Source organism: Macaca thibetana, chromosome 15, assembly GCF_024542745.1.
Source record: "Macaca thibetana thibetana isolate TM-01 chromosome 15, ASM2454274v1, whole genome shotgun sequence".
Classification (NCBI taxonomy): Eukaryota; Metazoa; Chordata; class Mammalia; order Primates; family Cercopithecidae; genus Macaca; species Macaca thibetana.
In genome coordinates, this window is record NC_065592.1 from 27,075,025 (window position 1) to 27,092,965 (window position 17,941).

At 44.9% G+C, this 17,941-nt stretch overlaps 1 long non-coding RNA gene across 1 annotated transcript; it reads left to right on the plus strand.

Annotated features, from left to right (window-relative positions):
- Window positions 1-49: 49 nt before the first annotated feature.
- Window positions 50-14,364, plus strand: LOC126937548 (uncharacterized). The gene is made up of 3 exons (XR_007719771.1): window positions 50-249; window positions 7,397-7,472; window positions 12,744-14,364. It is a non-coding gene; the product is annotated as an uncharacterized LOC126937548 (long non-coding RNA).
- Window positions 14,365-17,941: the final 3,577 nt, after the last annotated feature.

The window sequence follows — 17,941 nt, forward strand, 5'->3', positions numbered from 1 at the left end:
AGGGAGGGAGGGAGAGAGGGGAGGGAGGAGGTGCAGCCCCGCCCCCGCCCGGCAGGAAGTGCGCCGTGGGCCTCTGCGTCTGTCCTGCCAGTGTCCAACGTTGCCTCGCGGAGGCCACCGTGCGGAGCAAATGTCTAACGGAAATCAGAGGTAGAAAAGAGGTTGGAGGAGCCTGCTCCGTTCCACTCGCTTTTACTGATGCGCCCACCAGCAGCCACGCTTGGGGCTGGCGGCTTTGAGGACACGCACGTGAGTCAGGGTCTTATGGCCTCTAAGGCACGCGCAGGAAGAACCCGAAATAGACGGAATTACGACCCATATCGGAAGAATAGCATAAAGGGCGACGAGGCTCAAAGGAGCTAGAGGACATCGGGTGGGGAACCTGGAAGGGGCTTCAAGGAGGGGGTGTGGGGAGTCTTCAGCCTCACTCTGAGGTCCCCATTGTGTCTTGCTTCTGCAGCTGACCAAGGTTTGTGTAAAGTCAAACCTCAGAAGAGTGAGCATGAGGAGAGAGCTGCAAATGATATACGACTCTTCAACTCACACTTTCGCCGAAGAGACTTTTGAAAGAACCATGAGGTTCAAGTTATTTTTCATGCATTTGTGTTTCCTTTCCAGGCCTTGGGCTGAGCTGATTCTCAGCTTTATTTGCTGGCATGGTACAAATAGTCAAGGTGTTACTTCCAGCCCATTGGGGTGTAGATTAACCTCCTTTTTCCACCTTACCTGTCCCTAGATCTTCTGTTTCCAAGGCCAAGTCTTTAAAGGGTTTTCAGTCCCTCTAGCAAAGTAATGGGTAGGGAGGCTTATCGTGAGGGACCACATTTTCCCTACCCATTCCAAACTCAAAGGTTTGCCTAGCTTTACCTGCTAAAAGGTGATGACAGATTTTGACTCTGGGATTCACTAAGGCCTCTACCACAGTTTTCTCTAGAAACAAGTAGAAGAGAATGCAGAGGGTTGAAACCTACCCAAAATATCCGTCAGAGACTCTGAGCTTCAAAGACCTTCCCTTGTTTCCCCCAATGTAATTTATATAGGGCTGGACCCTTAGTCCTCAAGCTGTCATCTTTATCTCCTCCACGTAAGCCTGCCTTGGCTGGGAAAAAAATAGCATTCAAAGGGCACTGGGAACAATTTTAAATGGTGCATCTAAGGAATGCCAAGTTCTGGTCCTCTTGGAGTTGGATTAAAATTGTTAACACTTTCACATTCAAGGACTGCTTACAACTACTACAGACCCTATTATCTGTTCTTCTGAATTAGCATTAAAACAAATAGCACAATATAACTAGAAATGAGTATTCTATAGATGTATAACATAGGTTTTTCTTATTGAATGGTGCTACTTATTTTAACAACCAGGCTGCCTTAAATATGATGGAGATCTGTGTGGATTAAGACTCTATACAAGCTTTCTCTTTAGGGCACCAGGGGAAAGTGAAAAAAGAACCACATTTGAATTCTGCTTTGTCACTACAAGTGGGTGACCATAAGCAAGTTACTAACCTCAGTGAACCTGTTCCTAACCTGAAAAGGAGGAGAATGGAGAGCAGGTAATAATACCTTATGAGATGGTTGTGAGAGTTAAATAGCATTCTTTATGTCATAGTCCTAGCAAAGTGCTGGCATGGAATAGATGCTCCCTAAATGTTAACTACCTACCTTCCCTTCCCTTTCTGTCAGACTTTTTCTACTATTCTTATGAAATAATAAAGAGTTTTTGTAATTAAATATGCTTTACTATTCTGAGTAGGGTCTGGTTGAATATATATATATCAGGTAGGGTGCCTCACACCTGTAATCCCAGCACTTTGGGAGGCCAAGGTGGGAGGATCACTTGAGCCTATAAGTTCAAGACCAGCTTGGGCAATATAGTGACACCCCCATCTCTATAAAAAATGTAAAAATTAGTCCAGCATGGTGGCACGTAACTGTAGTCCCAGCTACCCAAGAGGCTGAGGTGGAAGGATTGCTTGAGCCTGGGAGGTTGAGGGTGCAATGAGTGAGATTGTACCACTGTACTTCAGCCTGGGCAACAGAAGGAGACCCTGTCTTAAAAATATATATACGCACATATACATATATATATTTGTGTGTATATATGTGTGTATACATTGTGTGTGTATGTGTATGTTGACCTCCAAAGTCCTCCATTTGCTCAGTTTAGATTGGAGTACCACTTATCTAGGCTCCCAACAAAAAAAGGGCCCAGATCCAGAATTCCTAAAAGGCCATATGAAATAGTTTATTACAGTTTATTTATGTATTTTCCAGTTTTCTGGTTAGTCGATGGCAGCTGGCCACAATTATCCAGTGGGTAGTCATCAAAACTAAAGAAAGTGAATTTGTATGGAAAGTATTTTGGTAGAAAGTTTCCACCATGAAATTTAGCCCAGCCCTGCCCATTCATACTCACCATTTCCTGTGGTATTTCAGTGTTCCCTGTGGTGGGAAATTGTCACTGAAATAACATAAGTGTCCCAGAGCATGTGATTTTGCTTCTACTAAAAGGTTTGTTTTTTGTTTCTTTTTGTTTTGTTTTGTTTTTTTGGAGACAAGGTCTTGCTGTGTCGCCCAGGCTGGAGTGCAGTGGAGCGATCTCAGCTCACTGCAACCTCTGCCTCCCCGGTTCAAGCAATTCTCCTGCCTCTCAGCCTCCACAGTAGCTGGGATTACAGGCGTGTGCCACCACGCCCGGCTAATTTTTGTATTTTTAGTAGAGACAGGGTTTCACCATGTTGGCCAGGCTAGTCTCGAACTCCTGACCTCAAGTGATCTGCCCGCCTCGGCCTCCCAAAGTGCTGGGATTACAGGCTACTAAAAGTTTTAAAAGCAGCATGGTGCTAAGGAGGAAAGGAGGAAACGTGTAACGTTTCTCCGTCAGAGCAGAAGGCCCTGGTGTTTGTTGGAATTTACGGATTTCTAGGGTTGAGCTGAGGAAGACAGTAGATGTATGTGTGTGCATGAGGGGCGAGGGAGGTCCCCAGTGCCACCAGAACCCAAGAACACAGCATGGAGCCCTCCTAATCCATAAGGAATCTTAGACACTTAGGCTGGCACCTTTCAGGAGACAGGGCTTTGGGCCCCAGAATTTAGTATGCTTACCAAACAAATCCTATCAACCTCACTAGCAAGCCTGTCAGGGCTGCGTGTGAGCACCCAGACCTCAGAAACAAAGCAGTCTCAATGCATCACTCGCTCATTCTCTCCCCTGGTACAGCGTGTGCTTAGGCCTTCTTCGTGTTTGTATTAGCCGCTTATCCTCTGGTGGTTTTTAGTACAATCATAGCTTTATTCTATATGGCATCCCAAGCCCTGCCTCAGAATAACACCACCACTTCTGAAGTGGACGGCTGGTGAGGACAAAGGACATTTTCAGAGAGCATTCAGGATGACATGTCGCAAACCACAGAGGGCTGTCTCAAACAAGGGGGGCAAGTGAGAAGGCACAATCCCCAACAGAGACAAAATTGTGTGGACAATTTAATTCAGCCAATGATGTCCCAGGAAAGAAACAAGGTCCATTTGAGTCCAGGATCTGAACAGTTTTGCAAACAAGAAATTGGAACTTGCTACTGAACCAGCAGAGGGGCTTGTGGGTGAATGAGAGCACCATTTTATCTCTCCATATAGAAAAGCTCCTGGCTTGCAAAGCACGAAAACCCCAATGCAGTGAGTTATACAATACAATCATGGAGTCAGTGTTGCGAATCTCAAACTTCGGGTGCCTAACAATCACTTGTGAGCTTGTTAAAATGCAAACTTCCAGGCCCCACATCAAGAGATTCTGCTTCTGGAGTGAGGCCTGGAATAATTTTTAATTTAAATTAATTTTTAATTTTAAAAAAATGTTAACAATCTCTTAGGTGATGCTTACACTGATGCTGATCTGCAGACTATATCTTGAGAAACATTGTTCTCTTAGCTCCTTCCATTTATCTCGCTCGCTCTCTCTCTCTTTTAACCTAGCATCAATCCATCAAGATCCTTCCATTTTTCTTTTCTTTCTTTTTTTTTTTTTTTTTGTGAGACAGTCTCACTCTGTCACCCAGGTTGGAGTGCAGTGGTGCAATCTCGGCTCACTGCAACCTCCACCTCCCGGGTTCAAGCAATTCACCTGCCTCAGCCTCCCAAGTAGCTGGGATTACAGGTGCACACCACCACGCCCAGCTAATTTTTGTATTTTTAGTAGAGATGGGGTTTTGCCATGTTGGCCAGGCTGGTCTCAAACTCCTGACCTCAGGTGATCCACCTATTTTGGCCTCCCAAAGTGCCGGGATTACAGGTGTGAACCACTGCGCCAGCTTCTCTCTCTCTCTCTTAACCTAGCATGAGTCCATCCAGATCCTTCCATTTTTCTTTTCTTTTTCTTTTTTTTTTTTTTTTTTTTTTTTATTTTGAGACAAAGTCTTGCCCTGTTGCCCAGGCTGGAGTGCAGTGGTGTGATCTCAGCTCACTGTCACCGCTGCCTCCCGGATTCAAGTGATTCTCCTGCCTCAGCCTCCATGTAGCTGGGATTACAGGCGCACACCACCACGCCCAGCTAATTTTTGTATTTTTAGTAAAGATGGGGTTTCACCATGTTGGCCAGGCTGGTCTCGAACTCCTGACCTCAAGTGATCTGCCCACTCCAGCCTCCCAAAGTGCTGGGATTACAGGCGTGAGCCACCACTCCCAGCCAAGATCCTTCCATGTTTCTGAACCATAAATTGACATTCCAAACCTTTAAGTGCTTACTTTAAATACATTTCCTGTTTGAAAACTTGCTTAGAAAGCAGTTTTCTATTAGAAAATTATATTACAAGGTCCTTTTGCTCCTAAACTTTTATGATTATTTTTAGTGAGCATTCTACCAGGCACTTAAAATATAAGGGAAGATTGAGGTGATGGATATCCCATTTACCCTGATGTGTTGTTATGCATTGTATACCTGTATCAAAGTATTTCATGTACCCCATAAAGATATACACCTACTGTGTGCCCACAAAAAATTTTAAATTAAAAAAAAGATTTAAGGAAAGAGATCAGATGAACTAACCTATCTGTTGATATTTTTGTTGTTATCGTTGTTGTTTTTAGACGGAGTCTCGCTCTGTCACCCAGGCTGGAGTACAGTGGCGTGATCTCGGCTCACTGCAAGCTCCCCTTCTTGGGTTCACACCATTCTCCCGCCTCAGCCTCCCAAGTAGCTGGGACTACAGGTACTCACCACCACACCTGGCTAATTTTGTTTTTGTATTTTTAGTAGAGACGGCGTTTCACCATGTTAGCCAGGATGGTCTCGATCTCCTCACCTCGTGATCCACCCACCTCGACCTCCCAAAGTGCTGGGATTACAGGCGTGAGCCACCGCGCCCGGCTGATAGTTTCATTTCATAAGTCTGGTCACGAAGTTGATCACAGAGGAGTGGATGCTTTCCAGAGCCCCCAAAACATTGGCCTACCCTGAAGGCTCCTAGTAGCTGGGCCACATCTGGATATAGAAACACCTTTCACTGAAGGATACGTGCTACCTGGCTTTCTTTACAAGCCAGCACAGGTGTATGGAGTGTGGGCATGGATGTGTATTCCTTTGTGAGGGCTACCTGTTAGAGAGGTTGGGCTACAGAAGATATGGACCTGACAAGTACTGGGACCACGGGCACTGAGTTATTAGCAGTGATTCTTTGGATAGAATGGAAAACCTACTTACTGGCTGTGTGCCTCCATGAGAGTGTTTGATTCCATCACTAGGAGTGATCCTTAAAAGCCATCTGGAGGCCAGGGGCAGTGGCTCATGCCTGTAATCCCAGCACTTTGGGAGGCTGAGGCAGGTGGATCATTTGGAGTCGGGAGTTCAAGATCAGCCTGGCCAACATGGCGAAACCACATCTCTATTAAAAGTACAAAAATTAGCCAGGTGTGGTGGCAGGCGCCTGTAATCCCAGCTGCTTGGGAGGCTGAGGCACGAGAATCGCTTGAACCCGAGAGGTGGAGGTTGCAGTGAGCCCAGATTGCGCCACTGCACTCCAGCCTGGGAAACAAGGGTGAAACTCCATCTTAAAAAAAAAAAAAAAAAAAAGGCATCTGGAACATGGACATCACACATGACAGGCCCAGCAGTTCCACTTTCAGAACACAATAGAAATGCATGCATACATTCACGAAAAGACAGATCCAAGAATCTCCTCAGCAGTGCTGTTTGTAAGAGCGAAAACTAGAAACAGGTCACATGGCTGTCAACAGAGGAATGCGTGAATAAATGTGGTACATTCACATAATGGAAGACTGCGCAACAGAATGAAGGAACAACATGGTGAATGCATCTCACAAACATAATAGTGCGTGAAACAAGCTAAATATAAAAGAATATCTGTTCTATGACTCCATTTATATAAAGCTAAAAAACAGGCAAAACTGTAGTGTGAGAAATCAGAAAAGTAGTGAGTTCTGGGGTATTTGGTTTTTAATCTGAGGGCTTGTTTGGTTTTTTGTTTGTTTGTTTTATTTTATAAAAATTCATCAAGCAGGCCGGGTGCAGTGGCTTATGCCTGTAATCTCAATACTTTTGGAGGCCAAGGTGGGCAGATTGCATGAGCCCAGGAATTCAAGACCAGCCTGAGCAACATAGTGAAACCTTGTTTCTACAAAAACTTAGCTGGGCATCGTGGTGTGTGCCTGTAGTCCCAGCTACCCAGGAGGCTGAGGTGGGAGGATCACTTGAGCCTGGGAGGCAGAGGTTTCAGTGAGCAGAGATCATGCTACTGCACTCCAGTCTGGGTGACAGAGTGAGACCCTGTCTCAAAAAAAAAAAAAAAAAAAATTCTTCAAGCAGTATATTTTTGATTTGTGAGTCCTTATGTTCTACTTCAATAAGAAGTTTACATTAAAAAGGGCACCTAGTCTTTGACCCTTACTTCAAAAGTGAGGAAGCTGAGGCCCAGAGGTAGTAATTTGCATGAGGTCAACCAAGAGTGCTCCTGGCAATGATCCTTTCCACTTTGATGCATATTGATGTACAGGTGGATTTGGGGGATGCTAGTTTAATGACAAAGAAAGGAGGAAATAAGCAAAAAGAGAAGTGTCAGCCACTATCAGTTGCTGACTGATGAAGTGTCAGCCACTATCAGAGAGTCATTTGCTCCTTCTTCATTGCTTCATTGCTTGTCTCTTCTCCCTTCCTTTCAAATGCAATCATGTGTGGACCAATGCCTGGAGCTGCTGCAGCCATTCTGTGGCCATGAGTGGAGACATTCCGGATACCCTGAGGATAGATAGCTGAGTGGATAAATAGAAAGAGCCTGTGTCTTTGGTGGCATCACCGAGCCACTGCATCTAAATCCAGACTTCTTTTGTAGAATATAAACATCTAAATGGTGTCAGGCAGTTTAATTTGAATCCCTGTGACTTGCAGGTGAACTCATCCTTATGGATTCAGAAGACAAAGAATACAAGCAAGCAGGAGAAAGTCTAAGAAGAAAGTTCACCTGGTAGGTGGCAATGTTCACAGCAAGAGTACCATCCTTCTGTAACATGCATTCTCAAAAGAGCCAGTGTCACCTGCAAAAGGATGTAAATTGGTTCTTGGGGCCGGGAAGCAAAAAAAAAAAAAAAAAAAAAACTTAAATATTATAGTGGTCTGTGGCCCCCATAAAGCTCAGCCCTATTCCTTAGTATTTAATTTTTCTTTAAGGGAGCATTTAAATCTAATTAACTCTTCCCCTTTAGGGGCAGTGATAACAAATAATAAATTGAGAAACACTGCTTTATAGAGATGGAGGGCAAGCTCTAAAACAGAAAACAGATTTCCTGGCTTCCTAAGGTAGACCTGCGAATCCTTCCGAAAACCTTGGAATTCCACTGACTTCCAGATCCTTGCCCCAGCTTCTGCCACTGTGGTAGCTCCAGCCATACCAGCTCTGCCCAGCCCTTCCTGTGCTTTGTAACCCAGGCCTGCAGACAAGTCCTCACTACACAGAGGTAGTGAGAGCGTGTATGCAGGAGGTCTTGTCTTTATGCATAACCTAGCAGTGTAGCAAGACAGTGCTGGGGGCACAGCAATAAAATTATACTTCGTGCCCAGATTATAGATCCAGATGAGGTGACTTGCTAAAGAAAGGGCTTCCCCATTCCCCCCAGCTATATAAGGCAATGAATTATGCTAGGATTTCAGGATTTCCTGATTGGCAGGGTAGGAGGCTTGGTTTTCCCCCTCTGCTCCCACTCAGAGCTTCCTGTGATGTGGCAGGCAGAAAAGTACCACCACCACCACTCATGAAAGTCGGAGACGGGCCGGGCACAGTGGCTCACACCTGTAATCCCAGCACTTTGGGATGCTGAGGCAGGTGGATCACATGAGGCCACGAGTTCCAGGCCAGCTTAGCCAACATGGCAAAACCCCGTCTCTCCTAAAACAAAATACAAACATTATCCAGGCATGGTGGTGCACATCTGTAATCCCGACTACTCAGGAGGCTGAGGCACGAGAATCGCTTGAATCCAGGAGGTAGAGGTTGCATGGGCCAAGATCGTGCCGCTGCACTCCAGCATGGGCAACAGAGCGAGACTCTGTCTCAAAAAAAAAAAAAGCTACACAATGTCCACTCCTCCTTCCAGCTGAGACCCAGTTGGGCTTGGCTAGTTGAAAAAGTAAAGAAGGATGGAAGGAATATCTCCCACCTACAGCTCTAGGTGGTACAGAAACCAAGGGATTGATTGTGCAGAGCTGAGTAAAGAGAGGACCCGAGACCAGAGAACCACAGTCAGGGGTCTGAATTAGTCACTAAAGCAAGGGGAATGGTGGTGGTGGCAAAAGCAAATGACAAAGGTCAAGAACAGAGCCAGGGTTCAAGACCCAGAAGCAACAGGTCCAGAGAATAAGCCTTCTGGTAATCCTGGGCAGCATCTGGGTGGGCACTGTTGTCATTATGAACCATGGTGCTTGCTGGGTGGGACGCATGGTGTGGCCAGGACAGCCAGAATGGAAGGCTTCCTTTGGAAGGCTTCTCTGAGCTAGCAGGAAGATTTGGACAGGGGAAATGATTTCTCACAACTCCTTCCTGACCACCTACATAATTGGTTCAAATTAAGCACTAGGTTGTAGAGGTACCAATTCTTTGTTTCTGGAGGCAGGATGCTTTCTTGGCATAGATATACTCCCTGAGGAAGGATGTGGCTAGCAATAATTGTCCTCTCCTCTTTTAATTTAAACTTTTAATTTTAGAATACTTTGGATTTCCAGAAAACTTGCAAAGATATCACAGAGTTTTTGCATATTCCTCACCCCGTGTCTCCGTTGTTAACATCCTATATCATTCTCGTACATTTGTCACAATTGAAGAGTCAACATTGGCACATTGCTATTAACTAAACTGTATACTTTATTTTTATTTAACTAGATTTTCCTCAAAGTTCTTTTTTTATCCTGAAATCCCACCCAGGATACCACATTACATTTTGCAGTCATGTCTCATTAGCCTCCTCTGGTCTGTGACAGTTTCTCGGACTTTCCTTGCTTATGACAGTCTTGAAAAGTATTCATCAGGTAATTTGTAGATTGTCCCTCAGTTTGGTTTTGTCTGATATTGTCCTCATGGATAAAGTAGAGTTCAGGGGTTTTTGGGAGGAAGACTACCGAGGTAAGGTGCCTTTTGCTTTTTCTTTCTTTCTTTCTTTCTTTCTTTCTTTCTTTATTTATTTATTTATTTATTTTTATTTTGAGATGGAGTTTTGCTCTTGTTGCCCAAGCTGGAGTCCAATGGTGCAATCTTGGCTCACTGCAACCTCCACCTCCCGGGTTCAAGTGATTCTCCTGCCTTAGCCTCCAGAGCAGCTGGGATTACAGGCATGCACCACCATGTCCAGCTAATTATTTGTATTTTTAGTAGAGACAGAGTTTCACTATGTTGGCCAGGCTGGTCTCGAACTCCTGACCTCAGATGATTCACCTGCCTCAGCCTCCCAAAGTGCTGGGATTCCAGGCATGAGCCACCACACCTGGCCAGTAAAGTGCCATTCTAATCACATCATATATGTTAATCTGTGTTGCATTGCTGTAAAGGAATACTGAGACTGGATAATTTATAAAGAAAAGAGATTTATGGCTGGGGGTGGTGGCACATGCCTGTAATCCCAGCACTTTGGGAGCCCAAGGCAGGCGAATCACGAGGTCAGGAGACTGAGACCATCCTGGCTAACATGGTGAAACTCCGTGTCTACTAAAAATACAAACAATTAGCCAGGCATGGTGGCAGGTAGGTACCTGTATTCCCAGCTACTCAGGAAGCTGAGGCAGGAGAATGGCGTGAACCCGGGAGGCGGAGTTCACAGCGAGCCGAGATTGAGCCACTGCACTCCAGCCTGGGTGACAGAGTGAGACTCCCTCTCAAAAAAAAAAAAAAAAAGAAAGAAAGAAAAGAGGTTTATTTGGCTCACAGTTTGCAGGCTATACAAGAAGCATAGTGCCAACATCTGCTTCTAGTGAGGTCTCAGGAAGCTTATAAAATCATGACGGAAGGCAAAGGAGAAGCCAGCATATCACATGGCAAGAGAGGAAGCAAGAGAGAGGAGGAGGTCCCAGGCTCATTTAAACAACCAGCTCTCTTGCCAGGTGTGGTGGCTCATGCCTGTAATCCCAACACTTTGGGAGGCTGAGGTGGGCAGATCACCTGAGGCCAGGAGTTCAAGACCAGCCTGGACAACATGGTGAAACCTCATCTCTACTAAAAATACAAAAATTAGTTGGGCATGGTGGTGCATGCCTGTAATCCCAGCTACTCAGGAGGCGGAGGCATGAGAATCATTTGAACCCAGGAAGTGGAGGCTGCAGTGAGCTGAGATCACGCCACCGCACTCCTGTATGGGTGACAGAGTGAGACCCTGTCTCAAAAACAACAACAACCAGCTCTCTCACGAACTAACAGAGTGAGAACTCACTCATTACCATGGGGAAGTACCAAGCCATTCACGAAGGATCCACCCCCACCCCCATGACCCAAACACCTCTAACTAGGCCCCACCTCCAACACTGGGGATCATATTTCAATATGAGATTGGAGGGGACAAACATCCAAACTAGATCATCATGTCAAGGGCATGTACTGTCAACATGGCTTATCACTGAGGATGTTAAACTTAATTGCCTGGTCAAGGTAGTGTTTGCCAGGTTTCTCCACTGTAAAGTTACTCCCCTCCCCCATATGGCATATGAATTAGACATCAATAAAGCTGTTACAAAAAAAAGGTGAATGATAATCTGGAGAAAGTTATTTGGAACACAAATGACCCACAAGGTATTAATATCTTTTTTTTTTTTTTTTTTTTTTTGAGATGGAGGCTTGCTCTGTCGCCCAGTCTGCAGTGCAGTGATACAGGCTCAGCTCACTGCAACCTCCACTTCCTGGATTCAAATGATTCTCCTGCCTCAGCCTCCTGAGTAACTGGAATTATAGGCACGTGCCACCACACCCAGCTAATTTTTGTTTTTTTAGTAGAAACAGGGTTTCACCATGTTGGCCAGGCTGGTTCGAACTCCTGACCTCAAGTGATTTGCCCACCTCAGCCTCCCAAAGTGCTGGGATTACTGGCATGAGCCTCCACGCCCAGGCTCACAAGGTATTAATATCTTTAATACAATACAGAGCCCCTAAAATTAATTTTTTAAAAAATCAAAAAATGGACAAATGGGTATGGATAGTCAATTCAAGAAGGAAGAAATATAAATGGTCAAAATATGTATTCAGTCTCACTAGAGATCAAAAATCAAAAAATGGACAAATGGCTATGGATAGTCAATTCAAGAAGGAAGAAATATAAATGGTCAAAATATGTATTCAGTCTCACTACAGATCAATAAAATGTTGATGAAAACAAAAGCATACAATTTTTGCTTGTCCTACCAGCAAATGTTAAAAGACCAATAAATAATAGGTAGGGATTCATGCTTTATGAAATTTAAACAATTTGGGGGGCCTTCTTCAAGAAAAAGAATTCAAAATTTCAAATATAAAAATTGGTACAAGACCAGGCACTGTGGCTCACGCCTGTAATCCCAGCACTTTCATAGGCCAAGGCAGGAGGATTGCTTGAGCCCAAGAGTTGGAGACCAGCCTGGGCAATATAAGGAGACCTTGTCTTTATGAAAAATTTTTAAAATTAGCTGGGCATGGTGATGTGCACCTGTAGTTCCATCTACTCAGGAGGCTGCAGTGGTAGGATCACTTGAGCCCAGGAGTTCAAGGCTACAGTGAGCTATGATCATGCCACTGCACTCCAGCTTGGGAGACCAGAGAGAGACCCTGTCTCAAAAAACAAAGAAACAAACAAAAAACCCTGATACAAAGCTGAATATTCATTTAGAAAATAAATAGCCACAATTATACGTTTTACAAAACTGATAAATATGACAAACATCACAAAAGTATTAAAATGATTAGCTGCCTGGCACACCTCTATCATACTATTTTCCATAGTCTTTAAATGCATATTCTTTACTAAATTCTTCATAGGACAACTATTTTATGGTATTATTTTCTAAAGAGAATAGAAAGATAATGAAGTCTTCTAGCATGGCTGATTGAAATTTGCTTTGCTTTTTTATTATTAATAGTTTACAAAATTTTATTTCAACTTCAGATTTGTTGTCGGTAATGTGCTAAAATGCCCTCCGATACCTCAGCAGGCTTACCACCAGACATTCTTGCTATTTGTGTACTGTTACAGGTTTTTGGCCTACAAACCCAGGAATTCTTATTCTGTTTCAGGTATGTTCCACCAAAAAGAAAGAAAAAAATCTATATGGTGAGTGTATGTTGCATTATCAAGGATATTCCTGATAGAAGAGAACTTACAGTTTTGTTAGTCATCGGTGAGTAGTGATTCATTCATTTACAACTATATAACTTTGACAACGGGAAGAATTTTTTACAGACTAGCTCCTGGCTCTATGTTTCAAACTTTGTTTCTTCTCTGGTACTCTCATTCATCTGGTGCCAGTGCCTCAAGGCACATTTATTTCATGATGTGACCTCTGGCCCTGCATCTTCATAGAAGCATACCTACACCAGGATGTCTAGCAGTAACTTATCTGTGCACAGAAGTGACAGCAAACCTTGTAAATACATCCTGCTAAACTCAAATAAATGTATCCGAGCTCAACTTTCAAACGGCAGCCACTGCAAGGCCATAAAACCCAAGGGCAAGAGTAAGGGAAGGGGAATTTGGACTGGAGCGGTACAGTTGTCCTTATCTGGCTGCCATTAAAATAACTTACTTTGTCAAGTTTCAACCCTGTGAGCACATTGCTAAGGCTTCTCCCAGGGCCAGGGGAAATGGGACTCACAAGTTCAAGCAAAAAACGCCCTGAAATGTAAGCTTCAGCTTCAGAGGCAACCAGCCTCCACATCCACTGCTAGTGAGAATACTGAGAAACAGGTACTCTCAAACGGTGTTGGCAAAAACATGAAGTGCTATCAAAATAAAAGCTCTAGACTTTGGGAGGCCAAGGTGGGCAGATTGCTTGAGCCCAGGAGTTTAAGACCAGTGTAGGCAACATGGTGAAACAAAAATTAGCCGGGCATGGTGGCATGCGCCTGTAGTCTCAGCTACCTGGGAGGCTAAGATGGGAGGATCACCTGACCCCAGGAGGTTGAGGCAGCCAGTAAGCCATGATCACAACACTACACTCTAGCCTGGGCAACAGAGTGAGACCCTGTCTCAATCAATCAGTCAATCAATCAATTAAAAATAAAAGCACTGGCTGGGCGTGGTGGCTCACGCCTGTAATCCCAGCACTTTGGGAGGCTGAGGCGGGCAGATCACAAGGTCAGGAGTTCAAGACCATCCAGGCCAACATGGTGAAACCCTGTCTCTACTAAAAATACAAAAAAATTAGCTGGGTGTGGTGGCGCGCACCTGAAGTCCCAGCTACTCGGGAGGGTGAGGTGGGAGAATCACTTGAACCCGGGAGGCGGAGGTTGCAGTGAGCCAAGATCATGCCACTGCACTCCAGCCTGGTGACGGGGGAGACTCTGTGTCAAAAAAATAAAAATAAGTAATAAAGCACTAATACCTAAGGAAATATGTGCAAAGACATTTATTGCAGCATTATTCGTAGAGGCAATGAAAGTGGAAACAATCTCATATACATCACTAGGGAAAGGGTTGAATAAATTATGATACATCCAGCTGGTCGTGATGGCTCATGCCTGTAATCCCAGCACTTAGGGAGGCCGAGGCAGGCAGATCATGAGGTCAGGAGTTCGAGACCAGCCTGGCCAACGTAGTGAAACCTTGTCTCTGCTAAAAACACAAAAATTAGCCAGGCATGGTGGCATGCACCTGTAGTCCCAGCTACTCGGGAGGCTGAGGCAGGAGAATCGCTTGAACCCAGGAGGTGGAGGTTGCAGTGAGCCGAGATTGCACCACTGCAATTCCAGCCTAGGCGACAGAGCAAGACTCTGTCTTAAAAAAAAGAAAAATTCTGATGCATCCACACTGTATTATGCAGCATTAAAAAAAGATAAATTTGAGCTGTATGTATGGGAAGGTCTGTCATACATTTAAAATGGCAAACGGTAAAGTAATATGCATTATGGGATCACATTTTTGTAAAGAAGAAAACTCCATATATAATATATGTGGGTATGTAAATATATATAGATATATGAATATATATGTATAGATTTTCTATGAGAACAAAAGAATATGCAGCCAGACTTAAGGTTTTCAACTTGGTGAGGGTCAGGGAATGGAGATTAGTGGAGGGGACAGACCAGATTAATGTTTCCTTTCTACAACTTTGTGTTGTTTACTTTCACAGAGTACAATAAGTGTTTGTTTATTTTGTAATTTAAACATTATAATAAAATTTTAAAAAATCAAAACATATGAAACATCTGAGCTAAACATATTTACAGTGCCTCCCACTTCTTTTCCAAGGCTTACCAATATTCTTTGTAAAGCCAACCCTGGGCTTACTTTTCTCCACTCCTGAAGTAATAGAATTATATGAAGAGCTTTGAGAAATCTCCATGGTACCCCATGGTATAAAAGTTCATGTCCATGGTACTTTTTTAAAAACCTCTATGACATGTATCACTTTCTACTTTAAGTTATATCTATCTAATCCCAGCACTTTGGGAGGCCGAGGCGGGTGGATCACCTGAGGTTGGGAGTTCGACACCAGCCTGGCCAACATGGTGAAACCCCGTCTCTGCTAAAAATACACAAATTATCTGGGCATGGTGGTGTGTGCCTATAATCCCAGCTACTCAGGAGGCTGAGGCAAGAGACTACTTGGACCCAAAAGGTGGAGGTTGCAGTGAGCCGAGATCACGCCACTGCACTCAGCCTGGGGAACACAGCAAAACTCTGTCTCAAAAAAAAAAAAAAAAAAAAAAAAAATATATTTATCTGCTACTCAACAGCAACAACGACAATTTCCTTGCACAATCTTAGACTTCTGCCTTACAGCTGTGTCCCACCTCTCTCCTCCACTTTACAGACACACTCCTTCCTGTCCTACCTCATTTTTATCAGATGTATCTTGAAACGTGTTAAAAAGCAAGGTTACATTAATGTCTTACAATTTGAGGTACACTACAGAATCATTTCCAATTTTAGAAAAAAATTCAATTTTACTTCTGATTAGAATTTTTTTTACACTTCAGAGTTGTGTGTCTTTTTGCTATTAAGGATGTAATACATATATTTATAACTGAAGAAGTATATTCCTTTTTTTTTTTTTGAGATGGAGTCTTGCTCTGTCACCCAGGCTGGAGTGCAGTGGCACAAACTCGGCTCACTGCAACTTCTGCCTCCTGGGTTCAAGTGCTTCTTGTACTTCAGCCTCCCGAGTAGCTGGGACCACAGGGTTGTGCCACCACACCCAGCTAATTTTTTTTTTTTTTTTTTTTTTGAGACGGAGTCTCACTCTGTCGCCCAGGCTGGAGTGCAGTGGTGCGATCTCGGCTCCCTGCAAGCTTTGCCTCTCGGGTTCACGCCATTCTCCTGCCTCAGCCTCCCGAGTAGCTGGGACTACAGGCGCCCATCACCACGCCCGGCTAATTTTTTGTATTTTTAGTAGAGACAGGGTTTCACCGTATTAGCCAGGATGGTCTCGATCTCCTGACTTCGTGATCCGCCCGCCTCAGCCTCCCAAAGTGCTGGGATTACAGGTGTTAGCCACTGCGCCCAGCCTAATTTTTGTATTTTTAGTAGAAACAGGGTTTTGCCATGTTGGCCAGGCTGGTCTTGAACTCCTCGGCTCAAGTGATCCTCCTGCCTTGGCCTCCCAAAGTGCTAAAATTACAAGTGCAAGCCACTGGCTGCTAATGAAATTCTTAAAGCAATATTTAGATTCAGAAGTAAATCACAAATTTTACACACTGTATTAGAACACTATCTTGGTCCACTTGGGCTGCCATAATAAAAGACCACAGACTCAGTGACTTAAACAACAGGAATTTTTTTCTTACAGTTCTGGAAACTGGGAAGTCAAAGATCAAGGGACCAGCAAGGCAGGTTTCATTCTGAGGCCTGTTCTCTTGGTTGACAGGTGACCATCATCCAGCTATGTGCTCTAGTGACCCCTTGAGTATGTTCTATGAGAGACAGGCCGCAAGCTCTCTGGTGTCTCTTCTTATAAGGTCACTAATCCTATCAAATCAGGATCCCACCCTTATGACCTCATTTAACTTTAATTATTCCCTTAGAGACCCCATTTCATTCTAGTCACACTGGAGGTTAGGGCTTCCACATTGGAGTTTTGGAGGTGATGGCGGTGGCTGCTGCCATCACTCTTACTGCAGCAGGGAGGCGCAATTAGGGCTGCACATTCCATGAGCTGGTGGGAGCCCTGCCCTACTGGGTGGGACTACAGCTGCCCAAACTGCGGCTGTAAGTCTGAACCTCCCTGTGCCCTTGGACGGGGCAGGAAGGAGGCAGGATCTGCCCTCTTGTGTGCAACTGCAACCACCTGACCCACAGCTGCAGACCTGGGCTTCGCACTTAGAGCAGGCAGAAGCCGAGGACAAGCAGGAACCCTGACCTTTCCAAGTTGGCTGGGCGGGAGCTCCCTGGGTGCAGCTGTGGCTGCCCTCTCAGGCGCAGGACCTGGGCAGGTTTACAACTGGGCAGGTTTACATCTCTGCAGCCTGCACCCTTGGGGCTCGAGAAGGCCCCATCGGCCAATCCCTGCTGGCTCGGGGATGTCTGTTCCCGCCGCCTGGCCGCTCCCCGCTCCTGGAGCCAGCTCCTATCTTGGAGCAGGTTTGGGGCCAAGCCCCGGGGCCTTGAATGGCAGTGGGAGGCAGAGCCCTGGGTGGAAGGGAGTGGGTCCTTGGTAAGGCCCCACCTTCAGGCCGGGCTTCCAGTCCCGCCAACCAGAGTGGGGACTCATGGTGCCTCTTCCGGGCGCCCATGGCCACCCGCGGACCAATCAGCATGCACTGCCTCTTCTCTGAGCTCCATAAAAGCCCTGGGCTTAGCCAGAGCAGGGGAAAGGTCTGCAGAGTACAAAGAAGACAGAGAGACTATGGGATGACCAACTGCAGAGAAGAGCTACGTTCTCCACTGAGAGCTGCAGAGACAACCTGCCAGCAGAGAGGAGCCACCCTCTCCAGATGAGAACTGAATACTGGACACATGACCCGCCTACAGAGAGGAGCTGCCCACTGTGGGTCTCCTCTGAGCTGTTGTAACACTAAGTAAAGCTCTTCTTTGTCATGTTCACCCTTCACTTCTCTGTGTACCTCCTTCTGACTGGACACAGGACAAGAACTCAGGCAAAGGTGCTGGCCAGAAAATTGACACCCCAAAGATCCCATACACATTCAGTCCATAATACATAAGATCAATTATCACAAAATAGTAGGATATTTTTAATTTTGTCCTAAATTATCATAGGTATTGCAAATTGTTTTATCTTAATACAATATCTTTGTTACTAGAGAATCAGTAT